Raw genomic sequence first — 18,262 nt, forward strand, 5'->3', positions numbered from 1 at the left:
ATAAGAAAAATGAGTATAAGGAACAATTGAAATCCCGTAGGACTTCGAAAAATTTTCATTTGAATTTTCACTTGTGAAAATGCGGACATCCCATACAATTTTCTGTATGGAGCGTCACTTGTTCTTCACTTGTGCAAGAGGACATGTCCCACTTGATTCCCAAGGTGATTCACAAGTGAAACTTTTTTTTTTACGTATGTACGTAAGCGTGTGTATGTGTGCTAGCGTGAATAAAATTTATAAGTATGTATGTCTATCTAACATTAAACATAATAGCATTTAAACATAAACATATTTTAAAATGCGCTTAGACTTACATGCCTATTTTTTTTTTTTTCTACGCCGCCCTGCAAAGTCGCTTCTCATGTACATACACATGTACACTGGTGGAAAAAATAATAGAAACGGCTTACTCGCTTTCTTATTTTTTTTTTATTTCATAAAAAACAAAGTAGATATATTTCATATATATTTTTTTTTAACAAATACTTATGTATGTTTTTTAATAAGGAACAAAAAGGTTATTGGTATGAAGCCCAGAACTTTCGTACTTACTTTGCTATTTAATAAGAAGTGCAGAAGTGAAAGTCGTTTCTATTATTTTTTCCACCAGTGTATGTATGTATAGACAGATGCACGTGATTTTCATTGTTTTACCCGTTACTCGTAGAGTAAAAGGGTATACTAGATTCGTCGGAAAGTATGTAACAGGCAGAAGGAAGCGTTTCCGACCCCATAAAGTATATATATTCTTGATCAGGATCACTAGCCGAGTCGATCTAGCCATGTCCGTCTGTCCGTCTGTCTGTCCGTCCGGATGAACGCTGAGATCTCGGAAACTATGAGAGCTAGGCTATTGAGATCTGGCGTGCAGATTCCTGAGCTTCTTACGCAGCGCAAGTTTGTTTCAGTAGACTGCCACGCCCACTCTAACGCCCACAAACCGCCCAAAACTGTGGCTCCTACAGTTTTGATGCTAGATAGAAAATTTTAACTGAAATGTATTAGCCTTGTCAATACCTACCGATTGACCCAAAAAAAATTTTGCTACGCCCACTCTAATGCCCAGAAACCTCCCAAGAAAAAAAGCTATGACGTCAGAGCCAGACAATGCGAAATGTTTTTACGCGTGTATGTGTGTGCATGTAAATAGTTGCCGGCCGAACTTAGCGGCAAAGAAAAAACCACTGCCGTCGCTCAGAGAGAGCAAAGTGCGCGGCTAACCTATTCTATTGAATAATGAATTTTTCACGCCTACCCTAACGCCCACAACGCTTAAATCAGTCTTCCACCGGTAGGTGGCGCATTTAAATCTCGCTTTGCTGCTTGCATATCTCCATTTCCCTTTGGTCCCTTAAGCTGAGTAACGGGTATCTGATAGTCAAGATACTCGACTATAGTGTTCTCCCTTGTTCTTCTTAAAATTTTGCACATTCTTGAATGTCTTTTACAAATTTGTTCTTATTACTCAATTAATTAAGGTTTCAAATTTTAGCGAGCGGATGCCGAACTGGAATCTGGAACTGGAATTATAAGTTAATCACAATTAAGAAATTTGAGTTAATAAGTATACATAAGTACGAAAAAAAGACCCAATGTAAATATCCTAATATAATGTGTTAATAAGAAATACTGTAAATATTTTGTACAAACTGTAAATAGGTAATAAAACGTATAAAAAAAAAAAATTGGTATATTATTTTTTATTTAAATTATAATTATAATATCAAATTGGTATTTTTAATATCCAATCTACTACAATGTTCATTTGAAATTATAATATCAAATCTACAATAATATCAAATTTACAACAAAAATATTTCAAAAAATTGATACCGCTTAATGTAAAAATGATATTACCGAAAATCGTTTTTACCATTTCGAACATATCAAATTGATATGTGCCGTATCAAGGCCGAATTGATACTGGATTTCATCAAATTGACCATCATATCATATCAATTTTTTTTTCTGTGTATGTTTAAGCACGAGCACAAGAAGCATCGAGAACGCGGAGCACGCGTTATTTATCTGCCTTCTATACGCTAGGAACCGAGCCGAATTTGAAACAATACCAGAGCGTAACCTGACAGCGGATAACGTTATCAGCTGCTGGAGAACCAATGCAAGTGGGACGCGGTAGCTAACTTGGCCGCTGGCATCCTGAGAGATCAAAGGCGTCGAGAAGGGAGTCGACGCAACGAGCCATAAAGACGAGCGGCAACCTAACCGCCATCCGTCCCGCGAAGTCGCGCGGGAACGGAACCCATCTATCTCTTTCTCTACCATTTTTATTTCTCTTTCTCTGCTCCTGTATACACTTAAACTTTATTTAATACAAAAAAATCCTTTATCGCACATACATACAAACAACAGTGCACGCCCTGCAGTTCCACAATTGAGTTAGGCGCCTAATCGGCACGAAGCCGACTGCGACGTCGGCAGAGCAGCCAGCGACGCCGGCAGAGCTGAGCGCAACGGCGGCAAAGAGACGCGCTCTCAGTCGGCGTCCGCAAAGAGAACGCACAAAAAGTACTTTTGGGCTCTCCCTCTCTCGCAATGTCTCAGCTGAAGAAATGCGTGTGAGGGCAAGGAGGCCCAGCAATTAAAATAGCTATACTTTTGTGCACCCTTTCCTTTTGAACCAATTAAAATAATATGTTTGGGTTTTAAACTATTTGTATTTCTTAAAAAAATGTATATGTTTGTTAATATTATTTATTAATATGTGAAGTTTTAAAAATATATTTTTTTACAACGATTTGCATAGTCGGATATGTCTATAAATACCCTGCTTCTAAGTGCAAGATGCATAGACCAAACGGGACATGCCAAAAAAACAGAACAACAACGGATTAGCGGAACCGTTGTTGTTGTTGCTTGTTGTTTTTCTGGAAGGCACGCGCCTTTTTTCGTCTTTTTCACTTGCGTTTACTTAAGTGAAGGAGTTAGAAGTGACAGAAATCTACGAGCAACTAACTTTGTCAAATTCAATAGTGTCTTAAAATTGAAATAGAAACAATTCCCAGGTAAGTCGTTCGCAGACCAACAGTCTGAAAACAGTGAGACTAAAAAACAAGATAATCTATACTTAAAATAAGGGAAATACAAGATTCCCAAAAAAACACGTGGCGGAAAAAAAATAGCTGTGAAAAATATTAATTTTTGATGTGAAAAGCAACAAATGGTGCATATAATAAACAAATAAACAAATCTGTGAAAGCATTTAAAAATCTTACTGAGTGCAAAGTTTCTAGGGACAAAAAATAAGAGATGTTTGTTTTTGAAACTTATGTTTGTGGTTAAAATTCGTTAAAAATTAATATTAATAACATTAAACCACAATTCTTACTTTTGTGTACGTAAACAAACGTGGCTATTTAAATAAAAATCTCAAACATCTCTTATTTTCAGTCCCTGGAAAAGTGTTATTTTTTTTCCGCATCTGCAAAACCAATGAATGTTTTAATAAATAATAAAAAATACATAAATAGTGTGTGCTATATTTTTCTTAATAATTTTTTACAACAAAATAAAATAAATCAAGTGACCGAAAACAAAAGTTTGCAAATTTCTTCTCGATATTTTTTTAATTTTCTTATATTTTTAGACAAGGCTGATGGTAAAAATGGATGGCTAAGTCAATCCATTTTAAGCATATTATCCGAGGAACTTGTTCTGTCCCACAACTTGGAGGGGGCCAAAACAAGAAGAAGCTCAAAGTCTACCCAAATTTCGTCCGCGCCTTGTTAAGTAAGTTTTTATTGGGGCCGAAAGTAACTATTGTTTGTAAGTTTAATTTTTAAATGACTTCTGGGATTTTTACATTGAATACCAAAGATAACACATCTTTTATTATAAATAAAACTTACAAATAATGATTACTTTCGATCACTCGTTTTTATTTTCGTCTCGTTCTATTTTCAAAACTAATTTTTCTTCTAATACTAGATTCAATCGCTCGGAGCCCTCGGAGCCTCCCGAAAAGGCACTGCAAAAAGCAATGAGGTGCGTGAAAAACCAGATGCTGAAGAACCGACGACTCCGATAACACCGGGAACCCCCGAACTGAAATTTTAAATAAAAATTACAATTGAAATTATATTTGCTGCTAAGCGCTCAACGGGTGCCGAATGTGTGCCTTTTCTACTGCCTAATCCAGCGCTCAACGTGTGCCGAATGAGTGCCTTTTCTACTGCCTAATCGAGCGCTCAACGTGCGCCGAATGTGTGCCTTTTCGACTGCCTAATCGAGCGCTCAAAGGGGTGCTCAAAAATGCGCCGAATGGGTGCTAGTTTTTATGCACTGATGAACCCTAGGACATGCCCATGTTAATTTGAGCACCTAATCCCATATAAATTAGGCGCCTATTAGGCGCTGAGTGATGAACTTTTTGCAGTAATTGAGTGCCTAATCGGCGCCGAATGGTACTGCAGGGCGGTTTGTACCACATACATACAAACAACATAGTGCACCCTTTGTCACACAGACTTATCGGCTCCGGTCATAATGTTACACGTTTCGATTGACTGTATACAATAATATTAAAATGATTTTGATATTATAAATAAAATTCCCCCATGACTTAAATACTTGCTAAGTGATTAAATTAAATTTAATACATAAAATTAATTTTTAAATACTTATTATATTGCTTATATTTATATATAACCCTTGAATATGAGATTTGCCTAAATTTAATATGATACCCAACTTTGCAACTTTTATGACCACCTTTTTTCACCAACCTTTGACAGGTTATGCGGCTACGTTGTCGTACGGCACGAATTTGAGACATGATAGACGCGTTGAAAAATAAATATATGTGCTACATAATTTAATATTAATTTTTTTATGAGAGGCAGAGAGTCAGATATAGAGAACGTTTGAAAAAATCTATTATAGTCAGAACATAATACTTCGAAAGGTTCATCCAAGTCGTAGTTGGATCTGAAATGATTTAAAATTAGGGGAATGCATTTTCTTGCTAGACTGCATGGAACAGAAAAGGTTAGCTGGCTAACCAAATCGGGGCTATCAATTTTACCTCGAATAAGGTTATAAATAAAGACTGTTCCAAGCATCGTTCGTAAACAAATACTAAAAAATACTACTGCAGAGATCAACAAGAATTTCGTATTGGGGACTCCAGACAGGTGATCCTTTCAAGTATCGGGTGGACAAGGTCTTAGTAAAATGGGGATCATCAAATTTCTTTGACAACCTTTCGGCACCCCAGGTCTAATGACCATGGGCGAAATTTGATCAGCAAACTTTAGTCTTGGGTCCAACAAAACACCAAGATCGTTTACTAGAGTTATTCTATACAATTAGCCCTCATTCAGCGTTTATGTCGCACATTGATTGACACGCCAAAAAGTCATTACCTTACAATAAGAGCCATTTAAATACAGTAAATTGTCAGAGCACCATGTTTGAAAATTATTCAAATCGGAAAGTAAGTCGGATTGGCAGGAAGTATCCTTGTACTGCAGGCATAATTTAACATCCTCTGCGTACATTAATACACGAGAATGAGTTATAACTGATGGAACTTCGTTTATAAATAAAGTAAAAAGTAGTGGCCCCAGGTGGTTCCCTTGTGGGACACTGGAGGTAACGTGGAGTAGACAGGAGAGAGGTTTCTTAAAAAGTAATCTTTGTGTTATGCAGTTCAGATAACTTAAGATCCATCTCAAAAGATCAACAGGGTACCCTAATAAATCCAGTTTTGTTACTAGAAGAGCGTGATTAACAGAGTCAAATGCTTTACTAAAGTCAGTGTAAATGGTGTCTGTTTGAAGATGATTTTTTTATCCCTTTATTATAAATGATGAAGGTTACAAAAAGTTTGTGGGTTTTGATCTACGTTTCACAAACTCGGAGATATAACTCACCTACAGAGGTGCTGCAAGTGGGGAGTAATAATGTTGTCAAAGAGCTTTGGGATCGCTGACAATTTAGAGATACCTTTATAATTACATGCTTCCACTTTGCTATCCTTCTTGTGGAGAGGAATTACAAACGATTCCTTCCACATATTGAAAGGTAAATAATTTGAGAAGGGGCTTGCATAAGGCCTCCGCGCAATATCTAAGCACGCAGCCAGGAATACCCTCAGGACCAGGTGAATAAACAGTCTTGACACGTTGAAGATCAACAAGTAAAGAGCTTTCATTTAAGGTGGGACAAAATTTTAAATTTGACCTGGATACAGTGTAAGAAAGGGGTTGTGAAGAACGAGGTAAAGTAGAATATGTCGTTTGAAACAACTTGGCAAAAAGATCGGCTATTGCCTGCTCAGTTGTTCCGGTAATATTTTCAAAAGATAACGAGGAAGGATAATTAAAAGACGTTTAGTGCTAACAAAATTATAAAACTTTTTCGGATTCGGATTAGAGAATTGGACTTTACAACGATTTAGCACCATAAAACTAGACCGAGCACTTAATTATCTAGAATTAACAGATTGAGAACCAGTATCTTTGTATTTCCTATAAAGTCTGGACTTCTTACTAAAGCAAGGCGGCTTGTTCGAGACTGACGGATAGTATAACGGAACATAAGAATTGAAAAACAAATGACCTGTAGTATAGAAAATCAAACAAAAATACCTCTTAACGAGGTAAACTGCTAGGGACGATCGAACCTTCAACAAGCAAAAGTTCTGATATCAACTTTTGTGAGAAAAATGTATTATACAATCTACTAAATAAATACACTTTCTGAATTGCTTACATTCGGCACGCTGCAATTCAAAATAGCTGTATTTCTTCCAAATTTAAAGTATGTCAAGGCAACCCTTTTATTATAATTTTTAAAACTTCCTTAAAAATATTGAATTGCTTGCGTTATGATTATGAATATTTAGAGGAATACTAAATTTGTCGGAACGTATGTTACAGGCAGAAGGAAGCGTTTCCGACCCCATAAAGTATATATATTCTGTCTGTCAGTCTGTCCGTATGACCACTGTGATATCGGAAACTATAAAAGCTGCAATACTGGGATTAGGCATGCAGATTCTACCTTTCAGTTCTGCAGTAGGGACGCGGTGACATGGCTGTTGACGTCAGCAGAGAAGTCGGCGCAGCGTAGAAGACTGCCTACGAAAGCGATCGTGCAACAAAGAGAGGCAGATATTCGGAGATATCCCTCTCTTTCTGTCCTATAATATGCCTGCACTCCGCGCTCGCAGAGACAAATTTCGGTCGGTCCAATATTATACCCGTTACTCGTAGAGTAAATGGGTATACTAGATTCGTCGGAAAGTATGTAACAGGCAGAAGGAAGCGTTTCCGACCCCATAAAGTATATATATTCTTGATCAGGATCACTAGCCGAGTCGATCTAGCCATGTCCGACTGTCCGTCTGTCCGGATGAACGCTGAGATCTTGGAAACTATGAGAGCTAGGCTATTGAGATTTGGCAAGTTTGTTTCTTTTACGCCCACAAACCGCCCAAAACTTTGGCTCCTACAGTTTTGATGCTAGAATAAAAATTTTAACTGAAATGTATTGTTCTCATCAAAACCTATCGATTGATCTAAAAAAAAGTTTGCCACGCCCACTTTATCGCCCACAAACCGCCCCCAAACTTCAAAAAATCGTAAGTATGAACGTGGATATCTCGGAAACTATCAAAGATAGAGAATCGGGATTTCAGATTTAGATTCCGTAGCTTTGTACGCAGCGCAATTTTGTTACGCGAATATGCCACGCCCACTCTAACGCCCACAAACCGCCCAAGCCTGTGGCGCCCACAATTTTCATGCTAGATACAAAATTTTAACTGAACTGTATTGGTCTCGTCAATACCTATCGATTGACCCAAAAATTTGCCACGCCCACCCTAACGCCCATAACGCTTAAATCTGTCTACCGCCGGTAGGTGGCGCATTTCAGTCTTGCTTTGATGCTTGCTTATTTCCATTTCCCTTTGGTCCCCTTAGCTGAATAACGGGTATCTGATAGTCGAGGCACTCGACTATAGCGTTCTTTCTTGTTTTTTTTTTTGAGTCTCTCCGTTATGATCGGCTATCGACTAATATTTCGGCGGAAAAATTTTCGTCGCGCAGCGACATGTGAATGCCCTAATATTTTAGGTGCATTATTGTATATAAAAAAATCATTTAATATTGTTTTATAACAGTAAATTATTTGATTATAGTAAAATTAAGTAAATTGAATTTACTAATAATGTTATGTTCACTTGTTATACACTTTTATTACAATATAATTTTTTATTTTAGTTATAGAAATTTAGTCCGTTAAAATTGATTTCAATTTTAAAAACATTTTAGTATTAACATTTTTTAAAAATTCATATTGTAATTTTTTACTCAAGAAGTAAATATTATATAGTCGGATATTTATCGCATTAGAAAGGGTAAAGGTGCAGTGGCACGCGCCAACAACGAAGAGAAAACAAAGGAAATCGAGTAAAGGGGTCAGAAGAAGACTTGGTGCATTCTTTTTGAGTGATTGAAAGGGAAGCATCCATTTTAATTGTGCGCAGCAGAGTTACTTTAATCGTCTCTTTAAGTTAATATAATAAAGTCAGGTAAGTGCTACCTTAAGTTTAAGATGTTGTGCATTGATCTTAGTTTAAAGTACGTATATAACGCATTTTTTAAACATATGTTTTTTCAGGAGCGTTGGCCAAGGATTCAGAGGACCCGGACAAAGGTTTAATAACGGCGATGACTAACGTTAAAAATAAGCTTACGAAACAAAAAAACAGAAACAAAATTTGTCCAATTTTTGAAAATTTTAATAATACCATCTAATTAAAATAAAATTAAATATGTATGTATTTTAAATTCAATATTTTCATAATTGAAAACTCATGGGAAAAATTCTGATTTTCACAAGTGATTTCACTTGGGACGTGTCACTTGCAAGTGATTTCACAAGAGAAAACTCATGGAAAAATTCTGATATTCACAAGTGATTTCACATGGGACGTGTCACTTGCAAGTGATTTCACAAGTGAAAGCTCATGGAAAAGTTCTGATTTTCACAAGTGATTCACTTGGGACGTGTCACCGGCACGTGACAGGCCATACGAAAAATGAGTATAAGGAACAAGTGAAATCCCGTAGGACTTCGAAAAATTTTCATTTGAATTTTCACTTGTGAAAATGCGGACATCCCTTACAATTTTCTATATGGAGAGTCACTTGTTCTTCACTTGTGCAAGAGGACATGTCCCACGTGATTCCCAAGGTGATTCACAAGTGAAACTTTTTTTTGGAACTGAAGGGTACTGATTCCTGCGCAGCGTAAGTTTGTTTCGTCAGGGTGCCACGCCCACTCTAGCGCCCACAAGCCGCCCAAAACTGTGGGTCCTACAGTTTTAAAGGACATGTGAGTGCCCTAATTTTTAAGTTGAATTTACTTATAATGCTATGTTTACGTATTATACATTATTATTACAATATCATTTTTTAGTTAAGTTTTAGAAATTAAGTCCGTTAAAAATGATTTAAGTATTTAAAATATTTTAATATTAACATTAAATTCGTAAGTAAACATTATATAGTTGGATTTTTTTCGATTTAGAAAGGGTACACCCAAAAAAAAAAGTCGTCATCAATATGCCCCTATTTAGTTGTCAACCACTTGCCACTTGAAAAGCATTTGCATTTGCATTTTGCCGCTGGATAACAAAATGTAGGCGTTGCTCAGAGTTCACTATTTTTGATGCACGGTCCTGAGGGTTGGTGGTTCGAGTCCTTATTTTTCTTTTTTATTTGAAATCTGAAGCCTTTTAAATACAACTTTATTATTAAGAAAATGTAAGATTATCTTCTTAAAAATGTCCGCTTTCCACAAGTTAAAATTCAAGTGACAATTTTTCGAAGTCACTCGGGACTTCACTTGTTCCTTATACTCATTTGTCGTATGACAGTTATTGTTAGTTTCGTTTCTTTGCTTTTTACACTGGTCATCGCCTTCCTTAATTATTTTTCCGGGTCCTCCGAATAATTGATCAACGCTCCTGAAAAAATGTATGGGCATATGTTTAAAGTATGCGCTTTATTTGCTTATTTGTATATTTACCTATTAGAGCTGTGTATAAGCCTTTCCGTGATTTTTATTGGGACAAAACATTTCATCATCCACTTTCGGCTATCATAATCCATAAAATACCTTCAAAATGTACTTACTTTAAACTAAGATCAATGCACAACATCTTTAACATAATGTAACACTTACCTGACTTTATTATTTTAACTCAAATAAACGATTAAAGTAAAGTGGGTGATGAAATCTTTTGTTCCAATAAAAATACCGCAAAGGGTTATACGCAGCTCTAAAAGGTAAATATACAAATAAACAATAAAGGACAGTCCATACGACAAATGAGTATAAAGAACAAGTGAAGTCCCGAGTGACTTCGTAAAATTTTCTTTTGAATTTTCACTTGTGAAAAAGCGGACATCCCATAAAATTGTCTATATGGAGTCTCACTTGTTCTTCACTCGTGCAAGCTGACATGTCCCGCGGTATTCACAAGGTGATTCACGATTGAAACTTTTTTTGGAACTGGAGGGGAACTGTAGGGCAACAACAAATATAGCTTTTCAGCCCGGGACACAAACCATACATAAAAAACTTAAAAGCTTTAAACACTATTTTTAATATAACATGTTTTATTAAAACCAGTGTAATATTCGATTTATTAAAAACAAAAAATTAAGAATCCTAAATAAAAATTATATATGTATATATAAAAAATAATTTTCCATGAATTCTTGTATTTTTATCACTGTATGGCTAAGGTCTGACCAAATACGTTCAGAATCATTTGCCAAGTGTTAGGAGTCCTGCGCAGAAACTTGCCACAACTTTTACAAAAAAAACAATCGATAAATACAAAATGTTAAGCGAGGATTTATTATAAGGGACATAACACTATGGTGACAGGACTACAACACGTTATCTTAAGAGTTAAAAACTGAGCGAGATCTATTAGAGTTAGAAAACAGAAGAATATCGACCATCAGAGGTAATTTTTCACTTTTCGCATCTATTTCAGAAAAAAAGTCCTCTAAAACGTTTTGTATGTTTATACCCAAACACACAAAAACACACCAACTGATGTACATTGTACATGTATAAATAGTTAATATGTATATATTGATTTATGCACAAATAAAATGTATGGACTTACGACTACGCATACAAAAAAGTTATTTAACATTGTTTAAACAAAGTATTCATATCCGTATTGTATGTGTTTGTTTTAATTAGGTTCATTAACCTGTTGAAATACAAAATATTTCAATAAAAATAAAACGTTTACTCAAAAGTTGGAATCAAAACATGTACATTTTGTCGTGTAATTTAAAAGTGAAACGGTCATAAAATGAATGTTTTAGTTGAAGGGACGATTCATCAATCGAAAGGTATCGCAAAAACTAAAATGATTGCATTCCAAGTCCTTAAAAAAATCAATTGGCTTGGAGGAAAAAGCAGTGAAAGTGAAGAAGTGAAGGCACACGTTCATTAGTCTAGTTGTATTCTCACTTAAAATTCGCGTGAGATCACACCACATTTGTTAAAATCATTTGTGCTCCGTTCAAAAGATATACGCAAAACAAGTTTTTGGCGGACTTCTCAAAATGAAAATGTAAGTTTGTTTGTCAGTTTGTCCCAAAACGTAATTTTAGGGTCCTAAGAATTCTAGACGATGTTAAACAGCTTAACATAAGAAACTTTAGTTTTACCACTTTTGGAAAAACTTTTCAGTTTGGCGGGAAAACAGCTATTAATACCAAAATTTTGTACACCCGTAACTTGTGAACTACGCAAGCTACAGGATTGTGCTATATGTGGTTAGAAAGTTATTTCGAAATTCTATGATTCTATAATATGATTTGCCTAAATACCACCGCTTAAAATTAATGGGCACAAGTTTTTTTATTCAGAATTTTCATGCTCTTTTTTGGATTTCTCAAAAACAGCTCTAGCTATTTCGGTTAATCCTCAAAGTGTATAGCCCTTAAGATTCTTCAGTTTTTGAATACGACACGTTGTTGTAAAATGCCATTTTTTTAAGTTATTAACCAACAAAAATTGCCACACTTACCAGTTCAGAACGTCTAACATTCCCTCCTTTCAAACTCCATTTTAAGGTCCTAAAAATTGTAGATGATGTTAAACAATTTAATATAAGAAAATTTAGTTGTACCACTTCTGAAAACTCGCTAGCTTGGCGGGAAAACAGCTATAAATAGCTACATTTCGTACACCCGTAATTATGGGCAAACATTTTTTTAGTCTCATTTTTTAGCTTTTTTTATTTCTCGAAATACGGCTAGTAGCTATTAAAAGCGGTTGCGTAGGTTTTTTAGGCGGTTTTAAATGTATTTTGTATGAGTTGTTTTTAATTGCAAGCGTATACTCATCCCATAATCAGTGTGTTTGGTATTCCACGGAACCCTCCCGTTTTATTGCATTTCAAATAGCAGGAGAAGGTGAACGTGTGTACCCACGAACCCGAATCTCACCCCCTACCCTCGAGTCCTTGCTCATGACTGCTTGTGCGCGAAGGTGTGAAATTTCAATTTTGTGAGTTTTGTTCAAAATGTGCAGTTTTTATTTTAGAACAGAGAAAATTATACCATTGGAAAGGGCTTAAAAATGCTTTCCAATGACACCAAATTTTTTTTTTTTTAGTGAGGGGGTATACTAGTTACGGTATCGACGGTCATCGTCGTTTTTTGCCTTTTTCAGTGTAGTAGTGGGAAATTACGGTAGCGGAGAATGCTTCGTTTTAAGAAATTCTTAAAACTAAACTTCTTATCCTATACATAAATATTATTGGGTGACCTCTAGATATAAACCCTGAAAAGTGTTCCCAATAAGAAATTTAAAACACAAACCTTAAAGTGATCCCACTACCTAATTTTCTATACACACCCGTCTAACTTTATCGTAGACACAAACAATTTTGTATATCCTCAGCCCTGAAAAGTGATCCTATAAGTCTTATACAACTTGAACATTAAAGTGATTCTTCAGCTCATTTTTCCTAGACACACTCCTCAAAAGGAATCGTATAACATATAAGAAAAACTAGAGTATAAGACCGCAGCGGCGGTCATCGCAGCGGCAGTCTCGGCAGCGTCCAAACCGCCGCTGCGAAAACCTCCGCTACCGTAATTTCCCACTACTACACTGAAAAAGGCAAAAAACGACGATGACCGTCGATACCGTAATTAGTATACCCCCTCACTAAAAAAAAAAAAAAAAAAATTTGGTGTCATTGGACTAAAATAAAAACTGCACATTTTGAACAAAACTCACAGAATTGAAATTTCACACCTTCGCGCACAAGCAGTCATGAGCAAGGACTCGAGGGTAGGGGGTGAGATTCGGGTTCGTGGGTACACACGTTCACTTTCTCCTGCTCATTCTCAGAAGATAACGAGGGGTCACAATATTTGAAATGCAATAAAACGGGAGGGTTCCGTGGAATACCAAACACACTGATTATGGGATGAGTATACGCTTGCAATTAAAAACAACTCATACAAAATACATTTAAAACCGCATAAAAAACCTACGCAACCGCTTTTAATAGCTACTCTTAGCTTAAGGCTTAGGAAATTCGAATGGTTGCATCGCGACATCTTATGCCAATGCTGGCCCGACCTTAACTGACCATTTATTCATATCTTGCTTACACAGAGATTGCCTTTCCTTAACCTATGTCAAAGTTGTACACCTTCGATATTTACCTACATCCTAACCCCTCCTACACCACGTTCACCCCCGGTAACTTGTTATCAATACTTGTGTTCGTTTTCCTTCTAATAACCATTCTACTGGGGTATTGGGCTGCTCCTTATATTCGAGAACCAATCGGATTGGTTCTAGGAGTACAACATGCCTGTATGCACTCCCTGTAGATGTCAACCTGTTAAGTGAACATTCTAGACTATAAAAATGACACCACTCAAATTGCTCAGGATCAGTTCTTCAAATGCCTCAGTACTGCATACCTATGGATCTAACCGTAGAATTTGTCGATTCGGAAAACGAGGTTGAGACTGATAACCTGGAATTACCACCCACGCAAGATTCTGATCTTGAAATAATTGAAAACTCGGATCTGGACCTTGTGCAGGTTTCCGAAGCAGAAGATTCGGTTGATCGCCTCCTACAAAGCGTATTTCAACCGGTTGCATCGTCGACCCAAAATAGGGACCCAGGATTGGAGTCTCTGGAGTGGAGCCAGTTTCCATTAGGGACTACTACGCAGGCTTTTTTGGAATCCCTTATCACACACGATGAAGGTGAAGATGTATATCAGTGTGCACAGGAATTTCAATTGGACGACGACCTATCCAGGCCAGAAGAAGATGTTTTCCCTAACGACGACCACATCTTTGAAGAACTTATGGGACCTCAACCGCCACCGACTAACCATTATTTAACTTTGCTGGATGATGGAGGTGACAGCGCGTTACTAGATGTTTTATTTGATCTAGATTCTTAACTTTTAATTATAAATACACATTACATATGGAAAATAAAGTAAAAACTATTTTTTTAATTGAGATCTTATAATTGTTTTTTATTTATTGGACAATTTTTCTTTGGTTAAAAATACTTTTTAGCTCTGCGTTGTGAACCAACAGACGATGCATATTAAAGTCGTATTGCAACCAAATTTTCCGTACTTTAGGACAGAAATAACAATAATAAAAGGAAGATTTAGATTTCTGATAGGCGAAGTTGTGTATCTTTAAGGTATGCGCTTTTAGGCCGCTGCGAGTAGTAAAGGATTTTGTTTCTGAGCACAACTCGCAATGATACTTCACCATTTCGATGTTTTTAAAAATAAACTGACTTTTCTATAAAAAATGTATCTTATATAGCATCTGAGAGACAATTCTTATGTTATATACACTAACTTTATTTTAACGCTATTGAAAGATTTATATAAATATAAAAAGAGATAGACATACTGATATGTATTTCTGACTTTATTCTCAAGTATTACATAGTTTGAATAAGTATTTTGATATGTATAATGAAGACATATTGTTATCTCATTTACTCCACATGAATTGATAGAAATATATAGTTTTTGACGAGTATAAAAGACCATGTAATTTCGGGTTAAAGAATTAGTATACAACAGTTAGGTACTAGTGCACAACGAATCCAATCTTACGAGGATCAAAAATGGTATGCATATAAATTAAAAGTAAATACATTATCAACTAATTCTGTTGAATTTGATAGGACTTCTTAGAGACCTTAAATGATGTGAAGCCTGTGATTGGCTACACAAAAATTGAAAATCTATGTATTGGATTTGAGTATAAGATCACTGGGTGTAAGCTGAAAAAGACACCATATGGAACTAAAATAGCTCTGTATTTAACTGACAAGGACGACAAAGATGTTTGGATATTTCTACCTAAAAGTTATGTGAACAAATTTTCTACAAAGACACCATTTAGGAAATTAAATGAGAATGGAATAACTCATATGGTATATAAAGGAAAAGATCCGAACAGATATAGTTGTGCTCTAATTGAATTTTTATTAGTAAATAAGTAAAGTAAATAAAATTCTTCAATATAAAGAGCTGAGTTTTTAAATCCAACAACAGTCTTAAATCAGTCTAAAAAAGAAATAGTTTTCCTTAAAAATGTACGCTCAACAGATTGAACTATTCTTGTTGCAATTTGAAGGCATGCTTTTCGAGCAACACCTACAAAGGATGGAGTTCCTAAAAGCCACTTTGGAGGATTTAGAGGAAAAAGAGTTGATCCATTCGAAGTTTGGATTCCATTAAGCTTTGTCCCTGGAGCGACGATGATGCCTCATCTGGACCAGACACATGTCAATGTCATATGCTGCCTGCACTGAAAAAGGAAGCCATTAGTCTAATGATTAAATATTATAAGTTAAACAAACGTATTGCTCCAAAACCATGAATAAAACGAATTAATTTTACTTAAATATATATGTTTTTTTTTTTTAAAATGGTTCTTAAACATTTTTATTATTAATTTATCATTAAATGAATAGTCGTTTTTCTTGAATTTTCTTTAAAAAAAATCTAGTGTTTTCTTTTTACTTTTAAAAAGACCGTACAGCATACAATAATGTCCGCAAGTGTTAGAAAAGTATCCTTATGAGCGTTAGATTTTGAAAATTTTAAAAATTCTTTTTTCTGGGGATATTGACCGTACGAATCGAAAAATTCTGCTGACCTACGACTATCAAAATAAAATGCAATCCAATGAGTTCCAGGTTGATCTGAAGTGTCGGTATTCGCAATTATTAGTGCGGGATACTTTAAAATAGTTTTTGGTAACCTATCCGAAGGAAAAACTCCTTTAAAAATAGATTTTGTCTTTGGATGCTTAGAAAGAAAATGTTCAATTTGTAAAGTATTCATTTTAAAAGAGCGTACGAATATTTCTATGCTTATCAATATCAATCATTGAATCGTATTCACAGTATACCAAGCAAGTAACTGCTTCAGCAAGTGGTTCCGAAAATCTTCCTTCGATTCTTATAGTACCTTGAGAGATTAAATTTGAACATATAGTTGAATTTGATTGATCCGCAGTTAAGTCAAAGCTTAATATAAAACTGTTTGAATCAAACATTTCCTTGGTAATTTGTAGTCCACGATCGTAATGTTTAATTCCACATGATCTAAAAAGCATATTATAACCTCTTGAGCTTTGAACCTTTTCAGCGTTCGAGTAATCGAACTCCAGAGCCTGGGAAGGAACTTGAACTCCATTAACCAATAGGTTAAAGCGTTGAATTTTAAAATGTTCAAATTGAAATGGGTCTAAGGCTCGGTTTCCTGAGTATGAGCGGTTTTTAACCATACAAAAGGCCAGAAAATTCGGTATTTGACCAATAACTGCGTTGTCTATCGACAGTGTATTGTTTCCTGGATATATTGTAAATGATTTGACTTCAACCTTGCTGAATGGGTACAGAGCATTTTTTGTTTGTAAAACATGATGATGAGCCAATAAAATGCTTGGGTTAACTGTTATAAGGTTCATAAAAAGTTGTGCTTCTAGTATCTTTAAATTTGATTCAGTACCAGTTTCCATTAATTAAAACGCTGTTTTTTCAATATTGAAATTAATTCTTAAATCAACATTGTTAACAAGCAGTTTGGTTTGATTAAAAATATCTCCATGAACTTTTCCGAATAACTCAACCTTGTTACTATTTTGAAACATATTTTTAAGGGTCTCATTCGAGTCCGGATAAACATATTTTCCTGCTGTTATTCTCCCAAAATTTGGAAAATAACCTTGGGAGACCAAGTGACTTTCAGAGGCGTCACTCCCATAGTTTAAAATTGTTTGCAAATACGCTCTAAAGTGATAATTATTATCACTTTGCGATACCAGTATATTATTTAAATAAGCTGATGAACTTCTAAATATTGAATGTAGAATATTGTTTACAACACCAACAGCATTTCCTTCAATGCTGTTGTTATAATTTTTTTTAAGTTGCACAACAAGTCGTAAATAAACACTTGACAAATCTCGATACGTTACACCATTTCCCAAGCAAACAAATTCGATTGAAGAGGCGCCGTCCAAAGAAGCAATTGGATTGTATGAGACTTCTTCAGTTCTTAGAATAGAACTTTGCGTGGGGTGTGCCGCAAACAAATCTAATTCACTTTTCATACATTCGATATGCGTACTCATTTTGCTTTAGAAAAAATATCTTTAATATTTAATTTTCTTGTTGATTTTTTTTTTATGTTGCGTTTGGGTATGTTTACGTTGTCGTTTAGATGTATAATGAAGACGTTTTTTCCTTTTACCTAGACTTTTATTTCTTTTTCCACTTCCACTTTGAAAACGGGTAATTTTATCAATTGCTTTATTTGAAAGATTTTGTAAAGCAATTTTACTTTGTTTTTGAATTATATTTCTTAAAGGCTTTCTCCAAAATTCATTGATTATAGCCATTCCAGTCTCAGCAGCCTGATTTTTTATAGCAGTTATGCCCGAAAGAAAAAGAGGTTTTATGTAATTAAAAAGACCGCTAAAAAAGTTTCCGATTCCTCGTCCTTGTTGCACTATATGCGGAGATATGTAAAGACTTCCGATGTTGCTTAAGCCCCCACCACACTGATTTACATAACAATCCTGATAAGATTTCACCATGATGACTATTTTAGTTTTAAATAAATAATATTTGGGTATGCATTATTTATAGTCCTGACCTTCTCCTTCTT

At 35.3% G+C, this 18,262-nt stretch overlaps 1 protein-coding gene and 1 long non-coding RNA gene across 2 annotated transcripts in view; both read left to right on the top strand.

Annotated features, from left to right (window-relative positions):
* The first annotated feature begins 2,752 nt into the window (after positions 1-2,752).
* On the top strand, positions 2,753-4,300 carry LOC119562555. The gene is made up of 3 exons (XR_005221883.1): positions 2,753-3,029; positions 3,611-3,753; positions 3,952-4,300. It is a non-coding gene; the product is annotated as an uncharacterized LOC119562555 (long non-coding RNA).
* A 6,550-nt stretch (positions 4,301-10,850) lies between these two features.
* Positions 10,851-18,262, top strand: part of LOC119562550 — a 184,526-nt gene continuing 177,114 nt past the window's right edge. Inside the window, exon 1 of the mRNA XM_037875752.1 lies at positions 10,851-11,014. The gene's annotated coding sequence lies outside the window, so the exon portion shown is untranslated. The remainder of the gene's footprint in view (positions 11,015-18,262) is intronic.

The sequence above is a fragment of the Drosophila subpulchrella genome, unplaced genomic scaffold (assembly GCF_014743375.2).
Source record: "Drosophila subpulchrella strain 33 F10 #4 breed RU33 unplaced genomic scaffold, RU_Dsub_v1.1 Primary Assembly Seq59, whole genome shotgun sequence".
NCBI lineage: Eukaryota > Metazoa > Arthropoda > Insecta > Diptera > Drosophilidae > Drosophila > Drosophila subpulchrella.